This window comes from Sarcophilus harrisii, chromosome 2, assembly GCF_902635505.1.
Source record: "Sarcophilus harrisii chromosome 2, mSarHar1.11, whole genome shotgun sequence".
Taxonomy (NCBI): Eukaryota; Metazoa; Chordata; class Mammalia; order Dasyuromorphia; family Dasyuridae; genus Sarcophilus; species Sarcophilus harrisii.
The window spans coordinates 384,445,965-384,459,725 of record NC_045427.1 but is presented as its reverse complement, the minus strand read 5'-3'; the positions used below and the strand labels follow the sequence as shown (position 1 = coordinate 384,459,725).

Genomic DNA, 13,761 nt, shown 5'->3' with positions numbered 1-13,761 from the left:
AGTTAGCTTGATCATGCACCCCCTTCATAGAGGGGTCATCCCTTTTGCCCTGTACTATCAGAAGTAAAAACACCATAAAGCGAATTGCTGTCTAATTAGCAATTGTTGCTCAGTTATTTTTTCAATTCATGATCACATTGGAGGTTTTCTTAGCAGTTATACCCAGTCGTTTGCCAGCCATTTCCTTCTCCAGCTCATTTTACAGATGAGGAAACTGAGGCAAATAGGGTTAAGTGACTTGTTCAGGCTCACTTATCTAGTAAAGTTTGAGAAGCTGGATTTGAGTCTTTTTCACTCCAGTCCTGGTACTCTACCCACCTCCCTAGCTGCCTCCTGATCAGCAATATCTATTGCAAATAGTGAAATGGAGAAATTCTATGAAGAACATGCCTGGATCCTCCAGATTAATTTCACATAAACTTGATAGCTGGTGTCTTGAACATAAAGGCAGAGGGAGCACAGAGAAGTGAAAACTATGTTGTTAGATATGGTTTGAGATCAAAGAATAAAAGTGGTAAGGGCTTATAGACTGTGTGAAAACACACACTTGTCCATCTTAAAGACTTTTAATCAAAGACTCAGAAGGTATTGAGTACCAAACAATATGACAAAAAAATAAAGCCTACCAGATCCTAATAGACGGGGAAATGACTGGTAAAATATTTTAGACTCAGCTGTCCCTGTGCAGTCAGATCACAATACTAGTTAAAAATCAATCCAAATTAAAAGAAAGAATAAATGAGTTTTCTATTAATCTCAATCCAACATGTCTAAATGAGCTTTCAGGAAAGATACATGGTAGATCTAAATAGACTTCAGTTTATTAGTCAATAAATGTTGATTAAGCATCTATTTTGTGCCAGGCACTAGGCTAAGTGTGGGGGATATAAATATGCAGTTTTGTTTTTTTTAAAGGAGAGACAGTTCTTGCCTCCAAGGAGTTTATAATCTAAAGAGGGAAAACTACACACTAAAAGAAGCTGAAAAAGTGGGAGGAAGGGAAAGTGTCCAAAGGGGTATGAGCAGCATAGGAAGTGGAAAATGAAGAGGTGACTGTCCTGGGTCCTCTCCTTCCACAGAAGTTCTGGAAAGATTTCTCCTGTTCATTCTTCATTCAGAGGGTTTCCAGGGGCAGAGAGTACTGATGTGGTATGAGTAACAAGGCTGATTTGATCTTGCAGGATAATGAGGTTTCTACGGGGCATGATGAGAAGTGACATTAAGGACACAATGACTGACAAAAGAGGGGGGCTATTTTTGAGGTGAGACAAAGGGTTAACAGACTGACCAAATGCTTCACTGAGATTTGAGGAACCAAATAAGGAGTTGGTTGGATTTTCCAAAGTGATGAAAAGATAGGGACAAGAGTCAAAACAAGATGAAAAAGCATGAATTTGAATCAGTACTGGTAGAAGGGACCACCCAGATAGCAAAATAAAGAATCTATTTAAGTGTCTAAATTTGAGTTTTATCTACCCAACTAGACAGGGAACTTTCCAAAGCAGACAATTGAGTAGAAACTAGACCACGGGAGGGGGAAAGTGAAGGAAAAGGCAGGAAGAATTCAGTACAATCCACATATTATATATATATTTTTATTCCATCATAAACATAATAATAGGATGAACATAGAGCAGCTGCTCAACCTGTGGGACTGATTAATTGAAGCTAAAACTAAGGTCCGAAGGGGTCTTGGTAGGAATCCAGAGTCGTACAGAGAGAGCTGGAAGTAGCCCAGGCTTGCAAGGGTTAACCATAACCTGGGGGTGCCCAGGTTGGAGATGCCCCCCATTTCCCTTAACTGAGCCCGAAGAGTGGAGTGGGGGAAGGGGATAAGGCATCATTGCAACCTGTTTCCCAGTTGTTCTCTGTCAGCCAGAAACTCTGGCCAGAGCCGGACATTCTTTCCAGCTGAGCTATTGCTCCAGGCTGTGCATTGGCACCTAAGCCAAAGAAACTAGGGCTTGTATCTGAAGTTGAGGGAGGCCCCTGCCTCCAGGCCCCAGAAACCTGAGGGAGAAATAGACAGAGGGCCTCGGAGCTCCTCCTGGTGGCCTTGTTGAGAATAGTGGATGAAAAGTACATCCCGGGAACTTGGAGGTGGGAGGTTGGGGCGAATGTGAGAGCTTAAAGAACAAAGATCCTCATCGTTGGGATAGCTAATATTTATCTAGGACCTACTATGTGCCAGGAGCCATGATTTTCAAATATGGCATCTCTATTCCTCACACACTGAATATCTCAGCCAGAGTGGGTTTGAGAATGGATAACATTTTAGACTTTCAGAGCCAGAAGGGACTTTAGAACACAGACTCTCAGAGCTGGAAGGGACTGTCAGGGCAGAAATATAGTCTTTACAATATAGAAGCCAGAAGGTATTTGTGAAGACCAGAATATTATTCCATATTTCTTGGAAAGGGCTTTGAGATACTCAATCAAGAGGTGAAGGAGAAACAAAATAAAAGGAGGACTTTGATGAGAGTGGAGGAAAAGAAATGTAAGAATTGGTTGGCCATCTTCATCAGCATCTCTAGCCTAATTGACAAGTATTTCCTCATAGCAAGGCACTGAGAGTGCACGGATGATTGTATCCCTGCCCTCAGGGAGCTTATAGTGTACGTGGGGAAACAGCTACATAAGGCAATCAGAAAATCCAGGAGGTACAGAGGATGGATTAGATAAAAGGAGAAAATAAGGGTAGGGTGAGGTCCCATACCACCTGTCCTGCTTTATAACCATTTTCCAGGGTACCAACTCCTGCAGAGAATCGGCTGCCAACAAAGGCCATTTACAAGACTGATGGGCCAGCATAGCCAATTTATTGAGATACCGACAGGACCCTGAACCCAAGAGCTTCTGGGGCAGCATTATTTCTAGCCCAGGTTCCATAGCCATTTTCCCGGGAAGCAAACCTATGGGGATATAGCTAGGCTACAACTGCAGCTGATCCTGAAAAGAAAGTTCTTGTCACCAAAGTTCTTGGCATTGTCAGATGATCCAACATCAGAAAAAGATTTTATTTTCTCAGTGGAAAATGTTGTTAAAGAAAAACCATTATTGTCTGCTTTGCCCCTATACCCTAAGAACCACAGGATCTTTTATCTTATTTGTGACAGAAACCTTCCATACATGTCTCCTCCATTAGAATGGCAGCTCTTGAAGAGCAGAAATGGTCTTAGTTTTCTATTGCATTCCTAGAATATAGCACAGGGCTTTGCACATAATAGATGCTTAATAAATATTCATTTTTCTATATAGATAAAACTATTTCTACCTTTGGGTAGAAATTTCTATTCTCCTGTAAATCCTTCACTGGCAATGGCAATTTTATATCTATCACAGGATATCCACCCAACATCCTGGTAGCTGTTCTCTAGATTTCTTGACATTACCTAAAAAATACATGACATATCCTTCAGTTATCCTTCATTCTTACTATATGACATCCATAATTTTTCAGTTATGTATCTCTTTAATGACATCCTTAACTTTGTTTCTCATATAATTTTTGCTGTTGCTATGTAATATATAACAAATTTAATAAAACAATAAATTTTATATATAATAAATTCAACATATAACTTTCAACATTATCTTGTTTTTCCATGTTTCTTTCTGATCTTCCTTATTAAAAATGCTTCAGTGATTCTCTTTTCTTTTTTTATAGCTTCATTGATAGCCCCATCCCCATCCGACCTTTCCCCCAGAAAAATTAAAAAGAAAGACAAAAACTTATACAGCACATCTAGCTAGCTATCTACCTATCTTTCTAGTCAGAACAAATTCACACATTAGCCATATTAGAAAATGTATGTCCCTTTCTGAACCTTGAATCCATCACCTTTTTCTCAAGAGGGAGATGCCATGTTACTGTTGAGGTTAGAAGAGACCCCAAAAGTTTGGAGTCACAGACTGGCGTCATAATGTGTCTCAGAAGAATTTGCAGGCTTGAACACATAGCCAAGTCAAGCGGCAAAGTTTACTGTAATTGTAACACCAATTGAAGCGGACTAAGTTCCAAAAAAGAACTTTTAGCAAAGAACCTGGACCAAGGAGACATATTTAGAGTTCTTCATGTTATTGATATGCTAATTTTATGGCTTAGAGGTAGAACTGAGGGGTGGTCTCAGGAATTTGGTTATCACTGATCAGCAGTCCTAGGTCTGCTAGTCTGACCTAGGACTATCCTAAAGTCTGCTTTGGAATCATTAACAGAAAAAATTGTCAGAACAATAGAATTCTAAGTATTCTCAGGATCACTAATATATATTCCCTAAAGTCTAAGGAAAGAAATATTATTATATTCCAAGATCAGAAAACTTTTACAATCATTGACAGACAGATTGCCTGAACAACAGTACTCCAAGGTTGGAAGAGGACTCTCCCTAGGGCTGTCTCCCCTAGAAGCTATATTCCATTTCCCCTCTCAAGCAGTTTGAACTCCCAAATTCATTTGGGACAAAGGGATGGAGATCTCATCTTCTGAACTGCTTCATGCTGATGAGGGATGTGGAGCTGTCCCTGTCTAGTGGGGTCCAGACTGAGGAGGGGAGGCACTTGAAGATGGTGGCAGCATTCAGAGGAGGTGTTGAGGGCTAGAATCAGTTATCCAGGGGTATGCAGGCTGAACAAATAGTTGGAAGTTCATAGCTTGGAGTCTGGAGGAAACAAATCTACCAATAGGATTGTAGTTCTCAGGAGGTTATGAAGAATCTTCAAGGAAAGTGGTGGAGAAGCATTATGAGTGAGCTTGTCAGAATAATTTTGGAATGGATGTCCCACAATTATTTCTAGGTATGGCCCATAGTTATAGGGCCCACTAGTCATAGGTACAGTGAGCCCTTGACCCACCTGTACGGCTAGCACCCCAGGTTACTGAGATGAAATTGCAGCAGCTACGAGAAGGTTTGCAACCTTCTCCAACAGTATTAGTGGTACAAATCAATGTCCCACCATCTAGGATGTAAACATGGCCATTATGGGTCAAAGTGACAGTTTCTCTACCTGTGATATAAGTGTTGAGATATGTGGTAAGAGATCTTTTCCAGCAAAAAAACAGGCGATAGTCAGGTTAAAGTTATTCGCTGAGGGGGAACTAGTACAAAAGGGGTGACCTCCAGGGTGGAGATGGTGACATTGGAAATGGGGCCTTTACAAAAAATGTGTCAGATAACATATGTGGGCTGCCTTGAGGATACTGATGGCCCACCCAAAAATCCTGAATGTCCCCACTGCCCACGGATTGCCCTAGCCTGACTAAGGAGTTGGTCAGGGGGCCCACAGAGCGATACCAGAGGAGCTGGAGAGAAAATACTAGGAGCAAAGCTCTCATCCTCAGAGTGTTGTTAAAGATACATCTGGAAAAAGTAGAAAATAACAAAAGAGAAGGAAAACTAAAGCAAGGGAGAAAAGGACACAGGCAATTTCACTCTTCTCTATCCAGTATGTTTCCAGTGTTTCCAGGAGTCCTGCAGAAGAGAAGTTTCAAGTCCTCTAGGGGTTCACAGGAATATTCAGGAATGTCTGAGGGAGAAGAAGTTAACAGAAGCAGCACTTTTAATTCTAGAAACAAGAGTCCAACTGGGGAAACCTTTGAGTTTGACTGAAGTTGGAGCAGTCAGAATGACTTTAATGGTCCTTCCTAGTGAGAGATTCTTCACCCAATTCCAAGCCTAGTTTAGTAAGGACTCATTTGAAAGTGTGATTCATTTTCCCCACCCTCCCAGAAGACTGAGGACGCCAGACAGAGTGGAGATAAGTAATCTTAAGTGGCTCAGCCACCTTTTGAGTTATTTGAGAAGTGAAGGCTGAGCCATTGTTGCTCTGTAAAGAGCTGGGCAGGCCAGAAAGAAGGGCCCACTGGCTTGCCTCTGGGAGCTGGCCTGAGAGTGTTTGAACCTCCCCAGAAGGAGAAATAAGGGCTTGTTTCTGTTTGCTACATGAAGGGGTATAAGAGTCAGGGAGCTGACTATTTGCTCTGATTATAGATATTTGCTATAAGAGGAAAAAGCAGGGACATGATTATAATAGCATCAAAACATGTCCTTCAGTCTGAGAACACATACATGACAAGATAAAGCATCCTTAGATCTGTTTGACAACCGATAATGCAGTAATAATTCCACCTCATAGCCAGACTCAGGAAAAAGCAGGTGTGAAACAAAGAAACAGAACTGGGAAACTGAGTCAGAAGGAACTGACTTTGAACAGAGGCCAAGGTTGTCCTCCCACCTCTTGCCCAGATAAGACATCCTTCTATAACAGTTCAGGAAGGCATCCTTCTGAGTAACTTATGACATTTCTCTTGAATGTTATGGCTTAATGATCAGGCAATCAAATTCAAAACTTAAAAGAATATTAATTACAGTCCCAAGAGATTTTATCTCTAATAGCAAATTCTACTAATCTCAGCTTAGGGCTACATACTTACACACATAGGAGATTTTATTTAACATGTTTTATATGTTTAAACTTATCCTGATGCAAAGGATCAGTCATTATACAAGCTTATAGATTCTTAGTAAACACATTTTTTTTTAAAACTATAAATCCTAAACAGGCTTATTTCTCAGGGCTGTTGACCTTGTTTACCCTAATGGTTTCAAGAAAACTGGCAAGCTTACAAATTAAGGGGAGTTGACAGAGACGGGAGAGAACAGGCTGAGCTTGCTGTTGCCCACCCCAACTATTCTTAATGTTTTATGGGTTGTACTGTTTGATACCTCTCCCTACTCATACTTGGAGGTGAACTGATAAAAGTCTTTCACCTTATCCCTCTTGTTCCACACACAGTAAGTACTAATTTTAGGTTTAACATGATGACAATAACTCCAAATAACTTAGTTAACAATTTTAGAATTTTCCTAATAGTCAAATAGTCTATTCCCTTAAGTAAGTTTTCCTTTTGCTTTAAACAGAAAATAAGTTTTCCTTTTGTTTTAGACAGAAAACAAGACAATTCTTAAAATTGAGATAGAACAGATTTTAAAATTTACTTAATTATATAGTTAATGAGATTTCTTAAATTCTGATTATATATTCTAGATAAACTGAATTGCTATTTGGTTATTTTCCAATTCACACAAATCATTTCTCTTTAATGAGCTAGAAAAAGGGTTAAGGTACCAGTTTTTACAGACAGAGCCCTCAGAAGGCTGATTCTAGATAATTCAAAAGCAGGCTGTTTGTTGCCAGAGTTTTAAAAATAGTACAAACTGTTTTTCTGTTTTCCTAAAGTTCCCAAATTCTTAAATATTCTGTTAACACTGTCAGTGCAAATAGATTACAATTTACATATCCCTTTAGTGAACTTTCATTAGAGCTCCTTTAAAACTACTTTTATTATCATCTCTCAAGTAACAATTTTCACTGAACTGAATGTATTTTCAGGGAAGGAGGGAAGAGGAAAGAAAGAGGAAAACTCTCTTTCCTCTATGCACTATCTTCCTAATCCTGGAAAAGTTTTAATTTAGTTGAATTTGCTTCCAAATCATTTATCTCAGTATTGTCATTGTATATTGGACACATCTAAAAACCCATGAAGTTATCAAATATGAAGCAATTATATCCAATAAGGCAGTTAACATTCATATAGCATGTTTTATGCTAAGCCCTTTTGCAATGATGTGGTCTTCACAACAAGAATTATTATTTCTCTTTACAAATAAGAAAACTGAGCAGAAATAAAATAATTTGCCATAAATTACATAGCTAATAAAGATCCACAATTGAAACAGAGAATGGTGGTTTTACTGAATATAGGGGCTGACTGGCTTTCTCACTTCACACTGCCATGCTGGGTGGTACCAGGAATACCCAGATTCTTCCCAGGCAGTTGCTGGACAGAATCTGCCGAAGGGTGGGGAGACTGGTGTCAGAATTTGACCCCTACTCCATCCCCATTCCCTTAAGCTGGTTGGGGAGGTTTGGGGGCAAGGTTGCGTATGGTCCCATAGCTACTTCTCCTATTTCTACAGTCAAGGAAAACTTGCTGAGTGTGGAGCTCACAATGACCCAGACAAGCCTTCTCCCAGTGACTTAGGTGTCCCAGCCAGAACAATGACATTCCAAGGTTGGGGGAGAGGGCCCTTGGGATCACAGATTTCAAAGCCAGAAGACTTTAAAATCATTGAAAGATTGCTAGAACAGAATTCCCCCCAAGATCATGGGGACCTCCCTAGTGCTGTCTCCCCTAGAAGCTATACACCTTCAAAAGCACCCTAAGTTCAGGGAACCTCCTCATTGCTATGTTTCCCTAGAAGCTTTACTCCATCAATATTATATTACATTCAAATGTTACAATTTTTAAAATTATACTCCCATTAATAAACACCCTCTTATTTCTAGTCATTGATATTCCATATTCTAGTTGTGACGCTTCAGGGAGTTTTCATTTGGGGGTTTCTATTAGGAGGTGACTGATGGATTCTTTCTCTTTTCACTTTGCCCTCTTGTTCCCAAAAAGTTGTGACTCAAAAATGGGCTGCCTGAGACCTACTTTGGGCACTAATCTGTCCCCATCTCCTGTTGTGAATTTAGTCAGCCTATATGTTTTACTTGCAATCAATCCTGACATCTTTATTCAGAGTTTCTTTATGTTTCTAGAAGTCTTCTGATGTAGCAGAGGCTGGACAGAGCAGCTCATAGACTTTTCTTATTGTTTTTCTCCATGATTATTGATTCCAGAGCATTTTTTAAATTTTGTAGGAGTGCTTGTGAGAGGTTCAAGATTTTCCTATATCCTAACATATTAGTCAGAAGTCTACTGATTCTCACAAATTTAATTCTTTAGAGACTATGGCTTTGGAGAATATTCTATGGTTTGTAATAATATGGTTTTTACAACAAAAACAAAACATTGATATTAAAAAGATGGATTCTTGTATTGAAAAGAAGCTTGAAGTTACCAGAAACTACTATGCAATAACTGAAAGGCAATTAAACCTGTTCTCCTCCTATTCAAATCTGGATCTAGTTCTTTGGTCACATAAAGGTATTTGTCTAAGATACGTGTATTGATCATTGAAGTCTATAGGTCGTCCATCACATTCAATCAGTCAGCTGAAATCTTGTATTCTCTATATTTGAGTCAATTATAAATCATAAAGATGTGATCTCCTGAGAAACATAATTTGTGAAAGCATATCTTCCCATACTTTCATTAAAAAGACCCTCAATTATGCCCATGTCAGATTTTACAATTATTAAATACCGACTATGTGCCACATAGCTACCTTTCCTCTCCCATACTTTGCTTCAGAGCTTCCCAAACACTAAAGCAGCTCTGGCAACGAGTGTTTCAACCTCATTTTCAATGCGGACATCCCTGGAAACTGCTGCGGTAAGTGAGCTTACCCAGAGCATTCAAAACTTCTCCATTGCCTGTAACCGATGATTCCATGTAAGAATGATGTATTGGCCAATGGATTATCTATGTTTTCTTGGCTGTCCACCTTGTCCAAATGTCAAATGTACACTTGCTTACATAGGGCAAGCACTTTTATGGGTAGTCAGAAAGAGTGATACAAAGACACTCTCTAAGTTTCGCTTTAGAACTTTAGAATTGTCCTTTTCCCTCCTCCACCTTTCAGTCTCCTCTCTCTATCCCCTTCTTCTCTTTCCCTCTCCCCTCTCTTTCCCCTTCCCTTCCCTTTCCTTCTTCTCTCCCATCCCCATCCTTCCCTCCATCCTCTCTTCTTTCTCCATCCCCGACCTAGTCAATGCATCGGAGGAGACTGTTGAGGATGCCAGGGACCCCCACCCCAGGCAGATGTCATGGGGCTGTGCCAGTATCTGTTCTCCAAGTTGACCATGTACCTGATCAATGAGTTGACAGCCACCTTGAAGACTATAAGCTTCTGGAAAATATGAACAAACTGACCAGCTTGAATATCTAGAAATAAAAGATATTTCATTAAATATAAATAGAAACCTAAGGGACCTAAACCAGAAATATGCTGTATTTCAGCCTTAACTTATCACTTTAACTGAGGAGCAAGTATCCGTTCTTGAGCTAGCAGCCTACAAGTGGGATACATATTCAAAGAATTAGCATCCAAGTATAAGAAGTTAGAGAGGCAATGAAAATTCTTTAGTCCAAAGACTTTAGCTCCATGAATGTTTCCTAAGAGCTGAAATGGGTGAGATAGAACTTACAAACTTCTTTCAGTTTCAGTTCCATCAAAGGCAGTGGTGCTGCAGGTCCAAGCAGGGCCGCAGCCCTACCTTTGGTTGAATGTGTAACTTTAGCCACCCCTTGATGTTTTCCTAAAACTGTACCCCATGGAACTCCATCTTATCATGTGCCCTGGATCAAGGTTTAGAAATCCGAATCAACCTCTGCCAGAGCAGTCACAAATGAGCCACTCTGGTCTTCTTGTCTTCTTCCCTTCCCCTCCATCTCTGACTATTCTGAATGTGCCCCCACTCTCTAATCTCCTGTTCTTGAACTTAAATAATAAAAGCTGGTTTATGGGGAAGAATTTTAGAACTGATTGAATGAGATGGGAGACACTCCCAGCCATGTCATGCCCTCATCACTGAAGGAGCTGTGCTCTAGGAGCAAAACAGAATTGCAGTAGCTAGGAAGAAACACGAGATGCAGAGCATCCACCCCAAATGTTCATATGGACTATTTGTGCCCGACCTCTCGCACAGCATTCTGAGATGGAATGGGTCTGATCAGCCACAGTAGAGCACACTGTAACTTGACTCTAACATAGTGATGTCATTTTGGGCACTTAACCTCTCTAAAAGAAGTCACAAACTCTAATCATCTCAATTTCCTCAGCTGTAAAATAGGGATAATAATAGCATTTACCTCCCAGGGTTGTTGTGAAGATCAAATGAGACTCTATTTGTGAAGTGAAATGGGGTTCTGAAGGATCAGACAAGACTGAAAAATAAATTATTATTATTTTCATCATCCACATTATCTTCACAGGGATCTTTTTGCAAATGCTTATTATGAACAATGTGATCCAAATTGACCACATCTCATGAAATGAGTTTCTTGTTGTGTTCAGAGGCTTGATAAAATTGACTTTGCTGTCTCCTTTAGAAGATAATTCTCTCTAAGGAAAATCTGTGAGTTGATTTACCATTTAGTCACAACTTCCTTTTGTCTTCTGGATAAATTTGTTTTAAGTACTATTGTTGAGTTGTTTCAGTCACATCCAATTCTTCATGATCCCATTTGGGATGTTTTTGGGCAGAAATAATGTAGTGATTTGCCATTTTCTTCTCCAGCTCATTTACAGATGAGGAAACTAAGGTAAACAAGATTAAGTGACTTGCTCACAGTCATACAATTTAGTAAATGTCTGAGGCCAGATTTTAAACTCAGGTCCTTTTAACTTCAGGACTGGTTCTCCATGTACCTCAACATCTAGTTGCACATTTCATTAAATGAAGTTAAATTTAGCCTAGGGTGCGCAGCAAATAAATATGGGTGGAGAAATTCAAACTTGGGTCTCTTCTGGCTTTCAGGTCAGTACTCTTTCCAATACACTATGCTATTTCTCTTTATTCACCACTTGGTATAGAGCCCTGTGAAATAGTAGTAAATCAGCTTAAGTCTGTTTATCCTCATTCATTGCTGCTCCAAGGACACTTTTTCCTCTCTCAGTTTGTCTTTTGTCTCATTCTTCAATAAGATCTGGTTTCCTCAGGGGTTTCTTGGGGTCAGAGTCCCTTGAAAAAATGCAGTTAGCCGATTAGTGTACATTATTTTATCTAAATGATGCTTAAGATTAAGCTTCATTGTAAACAAACAAGAGGAGGAATAATGCCTTATCTATTTTTCTGCTTAATTTATGTCCTTGAAAACTCCTCTGTGTGTACCCATTGACACCTGAGATTCCCCAGGCCTATTCCAACAATAAAATTCATATTAATCTTTGAGACTCCAGATCCTAATTCTTCTATCACAAAAAAACTTTGAGTGCTCTTATTGTGTTCCAACAGTTATATCCACTGTCCAGTAAACCATTTGAAATGTAGGCACGAGGTCATATGCAGAATCCCACAAAAAAAGATGACATCTCACATATTTTTTTGAGGACCAAGGGTCATCATAATTCTGTAGTATTCACTTTCTATTACTGTATTATTCTCTCTTCTCTTTATGTTGTTATAGTTATTATACATATAATATATTACGTGCTTATTATAATATCATGCATATTATTTTCCTGGGTTTGATTACTAAGCATCAGTTCATGTAAGTTCTCCCCATGCTTCTCTGAATTCCTCTTTATTCACTGTTTCTTATAATACAATAATATTCCATTGCATATATCAATCACAATTTGTTCAGCCATTTCCCAGTTGATGAGAATTGATCTATTGTTTCCATTTCTTTGTTATCAAAAAAAAAAAAAGTGCCCCTGTAAATAATTTGGAATTTATGAGACTTTTTCCTTTTATCACTGAAGTCTTACCCTTTTAATTATGTCTTCTTCTCTCAATATTCTCTGAGACAGCTTTATATGTAGTAAGTGCTTATTAAATGCTCATCCTGGGAAAAAGAATGACAATACAGATGTTAAGGTAGTTTATGGACTCTCATGACATTCCCCATAGGGATTAGACTGATGCACTAGAAACAGGCTAACGGAAGAACAGTGTGAAAATCAATTGTGTTATAATGAGGATTGTGGAAAATAAGCAGCATATGAATATATAAAAAGTATAAAGGAGAGATCCTCTTATACAGGGGTCCTCAAACTTGTTAAATAGGGGACAGTTCACTTGGAGGGCCGGACTATAGTAAAAAAAAAAAAATTTGTTTTGTGGGCCTTTAAATAAAGAAACTTCATAGCCCTGGGTGAGGAGGATAATTGTCCTCAGCTGCCGCATCTGGCCCGCAGGCCGTAGTTTGAGGACCCCTGGAGTAGATTAGACTACTTGAGAAGGCTTGAGGGACAGAGAGAATTTGGCTAGATAGGGAATGGAATGACCCAAAGTAGAGCCTAACTCACCATATGATTTGATCTTTGCTATTGTTCAGTTATGAGTTCACCAGCTTTGAATTCAGGAAGAGGAGTCTTAGTAACTTCAGGCACCACACACTGTCCACTCTGCCAATGAGCTGCCTTAAGATTTGGTCTTAGATGAGACAAATAGAGGCGTTTGTGTACTGGAGAGTTCACCTACCTACAAGGCTTGGGTAGGGCCTGTTGGGAAGCAAGAAAAGGGATTCCGTGTAGAGTGATGACTTTCAGTGTTGTCTTCCAGACAGGTGAGTGTGTTCATTCCTCCCAGGATTATTGGATGCTATCCCTAGTGCAGCCAGCAGAGGCCAATGTGAAGCAGGAATTGAGAACAAGGACTTTAGGTGCTCAGAGACTCAAGAAAACCTAAGTCTGTGATGTCAAGAGTTAAGGTCTCTTCCAGCACTGAGATTCTATGCCCTATATTCCAGGGTCCTTTCCAGCTCTGATGTACTACTGTGATAACATATGCTTTTATATAGCATGTGAAGGCTCAGCACTTTCTTTATAGCAACTATGATGGAAGAAGGTGCAAGTAATTTTCCTGCCCCATTTTATAGTTAAAGAAACTGAATTGTCTGTGGTTATAATGTATGTGTTTGTGTATGTTTGTGTGCATATATATATATATATGTATATATATATACACACACATATATAAAAATTATATATATATAATTTAATTCTGTGTAAATTATAGAATTTTTATATAATATAGAATTTTATATATACATATAAATATATAATTTTATGTAAAAATAGGAGCCAG

General features: G+C 39.2%; 1 pseudogene; it reads left to right on the top strand.

Annotated features, from left to right (window-relative positions):
• The first annotated feature begins 9,765 nt into the window (after positions 1 to 9,765).
• On the top strand, positions 9,766 to 10,083 carry LOC105750834 (annotated as a pseudogene).
• Positions 10,084 to 13,761: the final 3,678 nt, after the last annotated feature.